Below are 8,438 nucleotides of genomic sequence, written 5' to 3'. Positions count from 1 at the left end.
CGGGCCGCCCTCCCCGGGGAAACCGTGGCCTGCGACTTGGGCTCCTATTCCATCTCCTGATTGGTCCACCAGCTGGCGATTGCTGGTGCCTGATTGGCTGAGATGAAGAAGGGGCTCAGGCTCTGGAAAGCAGAAGCTCGTGGATTTCGTTCTTTGCCATTTCTGACCTAAGGCGGCCGCTGCTCTTCTGGGACCTCCTGAACCCTACCGCCTTTTTCTCTCTCCTGCCGTGCTCCCCATCCCAGTCCTTACCACCCTGAGCGGGACGTGGGGATTGCGTTGCTCCTCAGTCATCTCCAGGGCCTGGGACATCGCGGGTGCTCAAACATAGTTGAATGGATTAATGGAAAACGTTTCCACAGGTTTTTAGAGCTATCCGTAGTGCTGGCGACATCCTAAGAAATGGTATTGAAACTCCTCTTTAAGGATGGGGGAAGCAGGAAGGGGGAGAGGGTACAGAGAAATACACTGATCTGGGGGTGAATGGCTGAGCTGGTACAGGACATCACTGGACTCGGGTCTCCTCTATTCAACAATGCCCCGAAGGATGTCAGATCTCTCAAAAGAACAGTGTTCGATTAGAGGGAAGGGTTAGCAGATGAGTATTTTACCAACGTGGACTGCGCTTTGAGGCATGAATGAGACTGCCCTGCCTCCGAGTTCAAGTTCCTTAGCTAGGGCCTCTCCCTCTGTGGAAACACTCCCTCCCCCAAAAGCAACAGGAGAATTTAGAAGCACTCTGCTCAAACCAAGCTTACTTGCCACTGACAGTTTGAGGGCATGAGTTTTTTTGGGGGACTATCTAAACAAATTGATTTGGGCAGGGATGCTGTTGAGGAACTGGGGGTGGGGGGAATCCTTGGGAATCCCCCAGGTAAGTCCTATTGATTGGGGATGTTGTCTGAGACAGGATGGGGAGAGAGCTTATTCTGACAAAGGACGATGTAGGAGCTGCTCCCGGAGTTGGGCAAGGGAGGGTTAATTGATCAGGAGAATGCTGTGGGAGGCCTGACTCCTCCGGAGTGGGCAGAGTCAGGCAGAGTCAGAGTACAGAGGAGGAGCCCGCCTTTGGCATGGCGAACAAGTTCTCCCTGTGTCTACGTCTTTACTTGACTTTTTTGTTTCCTTTAGTTTTGCTGCTAGACTCATGTGCTTGCAGGAAGAGACAGCAAGAGAGAAGGGAAAGCGAGAGAGCACCCCCCACACACACCATGGGAGATGGTCATGGTGCAATCCCGTCTCCTCCATTTCCCCCTCCGTTCGGGATTTCGGGCTCGTGCACACTCAGGCAGTGCACCGCTCAAGCTGCCTGGTCCAGGACTCTAACTGCACAGTCAGGGATCCAGCTGCCTTAACCACCATTGCCATGGGCTGGCCCTTGGCCTTCTAACAGCGGCGCCAGTCCTTGGAGTTAGGGTCTGCTCTAATCTAGTCTGACTCATCTCAACGTGATTTCAGCCGCCAAGACCCCATTTCCAAATGAGGTTCACACTCACAGGTACCTGTGGTTAGGACATCACATATTTTTGGCAGGTGCATAATTTAAGCCACCACAAGGCTCCACAAGGAAAGAGCATTCTGATTATAGGGGAACGCGCAGAGCACAGGCCCTGAGGCTGCCCAGGGTGGATTACCCTCCTAGCTACCCACCTTTCCCTTGGGCTTGCCTCCAGCTCCTCTCGACCCTAAGACTTGGCAGCTGCCTAAGCAGAGCTGGGAGGCCCTCTCAGACGCCCCTTCCAGCCAACCCTGATGCCCAGAGCAGGGCCCCGCCTGCCCGTGCTTCCTCTCCCTGCAGGCCTGGTCCCCACCCCCACTCACATCCTGAGATGGACAAGGACAATAAAGGCTGGTTCACAAGCAGCTGGTGATTAATCGCCAAGTTAATTAAAGAGGCAGTAATTGCACTCCAATTTCAGAGGAAGGAGTGATGTCTCGGGCAGGGGTGGGTGGTCAGCTTCGGTCTCCCTGACAAGGTTGGGCCAGAAGACAGAAAGGATTTGAAAAAGCAGGAAGCTTTTTTTTTTAAGTGGGTGCTTTGCCCCTGATAATAATGTTTTATTTGACAGAGTCAGGCAGCAGACCTAGGTGTGTAATTGTCTCTGTACCTTCCCATGTCTTTGAAATATTTCATTAGCTAATAAACAAAAAAATGGCGGGAGTGGGGGTTAAGGATTTCTAAACTCTAGTTTGAGATTTATAAATGGCCTCAAATACCACTGTGCCTCACTTTACACAACGGAGAGGGCCTTAAAATTATGTGTAAATCGAATCCCGTTTGCCCACCCCGTACATCTTAGCCCCACGGATGCTCTATCTTCATTTCTGATTGATTTTCCCTGGCAGAGGCACCAAATTCTTTGCTTTAAGTGTCAGGCTCTCTCTGTCAAGTAGTTAATGACCTATAAAGCACTTAAAACTACTGGAGGAGATGCTATTTTGAGGCATCCCGCAGTGTCCGCTCCTATTGTCAGTAATCACCCTTATTTATTTATTTAAGTTTCGCCATAGGGCACATGTGCTCACCAGAGACAGACAGAGAGAGAAAGGGGAAAGTGAGAAATCGCCCCCAGTGCGATGGCTGAGCCACAGTCCCTTCTCCTCCATTCTCTTCTTGGGATTTTGGGCATGCACACATACCTACCCTGTGTGCTTTCTAAGCCTCAGGTCCAGGATTCAAACTGTGCAGTCGGCCATGTGGGCTTCAGCTGCTTAACCTCCACACCACCTGCTGGTCCTCATGTATTTGCTCATGTTGTTTTGGAACTTGCTATCAGGTTTCTCTAAAACCCACCAGTAATTGCACTCCAATTTCAGAGAAGGAGTGATGTCTCAGGCAGGGGTGGGTGATCAGCTTCGGTCTCCCTAAGAAGGTTGGGCCAGAAGACAGAAAGGACTAGAAAAAGCAGGAAGCAAAAACAAGTGCTATTTTTTAAAAGTGGGTGCTTCAACCCTCATGATAATATTTTATTTGACAGAGTCAGGCGGCGGACCTAGGTGTGTAATTATCTCTATACCTTCCTGTGTCTTTGAAATATTTCATTAGCTAATAAACAAACAAGACCACCAGCAACAGTCCAATTCTAAGGGGCCCAGATAGGTGCCAGGGCTGTACCCAGGGGATACAGTGGCATCAGGTGTGGCTCTTTCAAGAGCCCTTCACATCTGGGGACCCTGACCCTGGTCATCTCTTAGCCACACATTCCCCAGCTCTGCCTCTTACCAGCTGAGTGCACTTGGACATTCATTGCCCTCCTCTGAGCCTCAGTTTCCTCCTTCGAGGTGCTGTGGAACTAGTGCCCACCCTTGGGCATGACATTAGCCTGGTGAGATCAAGGCTGGAAGTGAGATAAGAGGCCCAAGGTCAGGGTACATACAGCTCCGAGGTCAGAGCTGGGAGAAGTGTCCCCAAGGAGCACAGAGCAGGGCAACCCACTGGCTAGGGTCCAGGAGAGCTTTGCAAAGGGGCCCAGCCTGGGAGGCAGAACAGACTCTTCAGGACAGAAAGCGTATTGGTTTCGATGGCTACTGTAACCAATTACCGCAAATCTGGTGGCTTAAAACAACACACACTTATTCTCTTATTTTTCTGGAAGCCAGAAATTCAAAATCAAGTTTCAATAAACAGAAGCCAAGGTGTCTGCAGGCCCATGCTCCTTCCAGAGGTTTGGAAGAGAACGTTTCATTGCCCTTTCAGCTATTGGAGCTGATTCCTGGCGTGGCCCCTCCTTCATCTTCAAAGCCAGTAGCGTGACACTTTCCAGCCCCTCTGCTTCCATCATCAAATTGCCTTCTGCCTTCTGTCTAATCTCCCTCTACGTCCCGCCTACAAGGACGCTCACGGTTGTAATAATCCAGGATAATCTCCCATCTGCAGATCCTTAATCATGCCTGCAAAGCCACTACCATGTAAGGGAACGTTCACAGGAACCGAGGAGTGGCATGTGGACATCTGGGGGCCTGTTACTCAGTGCAACATGGATGGCTACTGCCAGCTTTGAACATGCCCCCAAAGCTCATGTGTTGGAACTTGGTTGTGTGGTGAAGGGTTAAGAGGGTCTGTCATCTGATCATGATGTTGAAGAGTGGGGCCTTTGGGAAGTGATCAGGCATCGGGGTGGGACCCCACAACAGAAAGGAGAATAGTCACCTAGCAAAGTAGTTTGGGCGTGGGTTCTGAAGATGCAGCGGAGCTTGAATCTCAGCTGCACCAATCTGGCAGCAGAGTGGCCTTGGGCACGTGGCGATGCTCCGAATGTTTCCTCATCTGTAAAATGGGATCGATGCTTGTCTCCACATAAGAACGCCACATGAGAACTTGGGAAGCATTTGGCGATCTATCAGGCAGAGGGGGCTTCACGTGCCAGGAGCCAGGAGGTTGAAAGAGACCCCAGAGGGTGCTTCTGTAGGAGGGAGGGAAGCAGGGAAGGGGTCAGGGCAGGCCAGCTGGACCAGATCCCAGGGAAGGAAGTGCGTGCTTGTGTTTGTGTGTGTGTGTGTACACTCACATGTGCACTCTGTCCTAGGGAGAATGGACAGGGGACTCAGAAAGTGTTTAAACAGGGCAGTTTTGTGTTTATCTTTATTGTTTCATCAAGGTAAAATCCAGATGCACTCCTGAAGTGTACAGTTCAGTGTTTTTTAGCATGTTCACAGATTGCGCACCTATCACACTGCATAATCCCAACATTTTCATACCCCATAAAGAAGCCTCATCCCCATTAGCAGTTCTATGAAGCAGGGCAATTTTAGGATGGAGCTCCCTCAAGCTTTCTACAGTCTCTAACTCCAGGCTTTTCTTGAGCCCAGAGAAGATGGGGTGTCCTGAGCACTGAGTTGTGGGGGTAGGAACATGGGCTTCCTCTCTGTGTCCAAGGGGGCAGGGCGAACCCCTCCTCACAGGACCCCAGGGGGCAGGGTGGGAAAGCTCAGGGCTCACTTTGCATCACCACAGTTGCGCCCTCCCTTTTCTTTAATTTGCCAGACAACAGCACATGTGCTTGCCAAAGAGAAAGAGAAAGAGGGAGAGGAAGAAAGCACCCCTCGATGGGGGGTGATGGCATTATAACCCCATCTCCTCCATTTCTCCATCCCGTCAGGATTGGGGGCACCATGTACACACACACGATGTGCTTTTTCAGTCACCCTTAGTGTATGCCCGCAGTTGCCATTTTTATTTCTGGACCTGGTCACTTGTTTCTTGGGACTTAATTTCCCAGGATCCAGCTGCACTAAAGGGCCAGTGAGGCTAGTAGCTGTCCTGACCCACCGCAGCACAGGGTGCACTAGGACCGCCCTCCCCGGGCCCACAGGAGGCAGGAGGCTTGGGGCTGCGGGAGGAAGGTGGTGCTGACTGAGCCTCCCCTCCAACTCAGGGCCAGCCACTCTCAGGTGGCTGTGACGTGGCCAGAACAGGAGGGACCCACAACAGCTTCTGTAATGCTCCCATCCCCCTTCTGCTAGGAGGGTCCCAAGCCTCGTGTGGTCAGGGTGTCTGGCCTGGCCTAGAGGCAGCTGAGGAGGAGGGGAGGCCATCTGGTGAGGGAGAGCCAGCAGACAGGACCTTGCTGAGGCCGCTGAGGCATTCAGGGAGTGAGGGGGCTTCTGGGATCAATTAGCACAACCACCTTACCAGGCTCACATGTCGGAGGCTCTTGACAGCCGGCAGTTGAGTGGCGGGTGCCACAGCTTAACGCAGAGCCCCCCACACAGCGGGGGTCGGGGGAGGGAGCCGGCCCTCCAGGACCTGAACATGGCCACTGCCTGGCCCCCCTGCTGTGGCTGCTGCAGCACTGTAGCATTGCAGCAGCGGCTCCATTTTCACATATGTAAAATGGGCCTCATGCTAATTAGGAATCCCTTCCTGGAAATTGAAAAAAAAAATCATCCTCCTTCTTTCAGCAAGAACAGGCACTGAGTCGCCAGCGAAGGAAAAGATTCATTTATTCTTTGAACAAATGGCTCTTGAGCCTCCATTACGAGTCAGGCTCAGACAAAGAGAGAAAAATAAGGTGTTCCCCGCGCTGGGAAACTCAGGGCCTCCGAGGGGAGATGGATTGTGTGTTGGTTGAAGTCAGAGCCCTGAGGGAGATGGATGACAGCTTGATGGGGGGGGGGTTGGGAGGAAGACCTCATGGAGGAGGTGGCATTTGAGCAGGAGTCTTCAGGCAAAGACTGGGGGAAGAGCCTCAGAGCAGAGGTTCAGGGGCCAAAGTCTGGCATCTGGGGGAACCGCAGCCATGGGTGGGAGCATGGACAGGACTTGAGGTGACTTTAGCCCAGGGGATCTGTCTAAAATTGAGCTGGTGGACTCTGTAGACAGAACTGTCTGCCTCTCTCTCTGTTTTTTTTTTTAATTTGCCAGGGGGCAAGTACGTTAACTGGGAGGGGGGAGTAAGTACGCTAACTGGAGGGGGAGAGAAAGAGGGAGAAACTCCTCCCATGGGGGATGGCCACACTGTAATCATTTATTGTCACGATTTGGGACGTGTATGCATATGCACCCAGAGTGTTTTCCTTTCTTTTTAAAGAGGATTTTGCTTTAGGGCATGTGTACTCATTGGAGAGAGATAGAGACAGTGAGAGGGAAAGTGAGAAATCATCCCCAAGGGGATGGCCACGTCTCAGTTCCTTCTCCTCTGTTCTCCTCCTGGGATCTTGAGCATGCACACACATATACCCAGTATGATTTTGAAACCACCAGGTCTGGGACTCGAACCATGGTTGACCATGTGGGAGGCCAGTGATGTAACTGCTATGCCATCTGCAGCCCCTCCCCGCAGTGTGTTTTTCATGCCACTGTGTCCAAGAGTTGAAACACACTCAGTTATGTGAGATCCAGTGCCTTAACCACCATGCCACCAGTTGGCCTGAACTGTCTCGTATTCCAGCCCAAGGAGAGGCTGTGGCATGTGGTAGAAGCTAGACAAATATTGAATGAATAAAGGGTTGATAAGAGCACCTAGTGCAGGGCTGAGGGTCAATCTCTGGTCCCATGACAGTGGGAGCCACCATGAGATTTTGTATAGGGCGTGAGGTAGGGATCTAACCTCATCTTTGGCATGTAGGTGTCCATTTCTCTGAGCACTCTTTGTTGGAAAGACTGTTATTTCCCTATTGAATGATTTTGGCCCCTTTGTTGCAATGACCTGGCCACAACCACAGGGTACTGCAGGGTTTCCAGGTTTTTTTAAAAAAATGTTTTGCCATAGGGTGCATGTGCTTGCTGGAGAAACAGAGAGACAGAAAGCAGGAAATTATATGGCCACACTGCAATCCCTTCTCCTCTCAGGATTTTGGATACACATGCACACATGCCCAGCAATGAGTTTCAAGCAACCAGGTCCTGGACTCAAACTAGGTTCAACCACATGGGAGTCCAGTGCCCTAACCACTACACTGCCTGCAGGGTTTTAAGAGGGAGTGACATAACCAGGACTGTGCTGCAGAAAGATCAATTTGGTGCAGAGACTAGGAAGGGCCAGAAGGTGGAGGGCAGGGGGAAGCTCTGCTGGCTGAACTTGAAGGGAATAGAGTGGAGATGTGGAGAGAAAAGCAGTTCCTGGATCAGCACAGGCCCATGGCGGGGAGCCAGGTGCCAGGCTGTATCCTGAGCCCAGGTTAGGATACTGGGTCAGCCCAGAATCTGGCCCACCTGGCCTGCAGTGCGCAGCAGGGAAGGGGGACGGGCAGGCATGGGGAACACAGAGGAGAAGCCTGTGCTCCGTAGGGCCCTCTCCACTCCCCCACCACCACGAAATGGTAAAATAAAACCTGCTGCAGATACAGCCATTTGCAAAGTAGGTTTTCAGGTAAGAGAGGATTGTAAAGGCAAGACGGTGCCAATTACCGCAGCATTATCTCGGATTAGAAAGCTTCTCAGAGGCAGCTCACACCCCCAGGCATGCTGCGCCTGGGAATTTCCAAGGGAGATTTGGGATCCAACATCCAGGCTGCCAGGGTCCAAACCCCATAGCAGGTATGGGTTGCTGGGCAGGTCTGGCCCAAGGACCTTTCTGACCTGCCTCAATTTCCCCAAGGAGATAGACCACTAGGAGGCAGGATCTCCCTCCCCCCCATACCTCAAACACACACACAGAATTTTGAGAAAATGGCTATAAGCAATGTGGAGATGACAGGCCATTCCCAAAGGAAGCGTGTCCTTCTGGGCTTCCCCAGTCCTGGGGGCACCAAGTCCCCAGTGACTCTTTCTACCTCTCCCTGTCACCTCTCATCTGAACTTGGTGACAGTAAGACTGCATGGATTGGAGCCAGCCCAGGACGGTCCTTAGCCAGACAGCTCCTCTGTAGGTGGCTTCTGCTTTGGTAAAGTGGGGCAGCCAGCCCCCACCAGGCAGGGCTGCCTTCTGGATTAAGCGAGGCATTCTGGATAGTCAGAGGAATAGGGTAGAATGGAGAGCAGCACAACCTCTAGGCCG

The sequence above is a fragment of the Tupaia chinensis genome, unplaced genomic scaffold (genome assembly GCF_000334495.1).
Source record: "Tupaia chinensis unplaced genomic scaffold, TupChi_1.0 Scaffold000294_5, whole genome shotgun sequence".
Taxonomy (NCBI): domain Eukaryota; kingdom Metazoa; phylum Chordata; class Mammalia; order Scandentia; family Tupaiidae; genus Tupaia; species Tupaia belangeri.
This window is presented reverse-complemented; position numbering follows the sequence as displayed.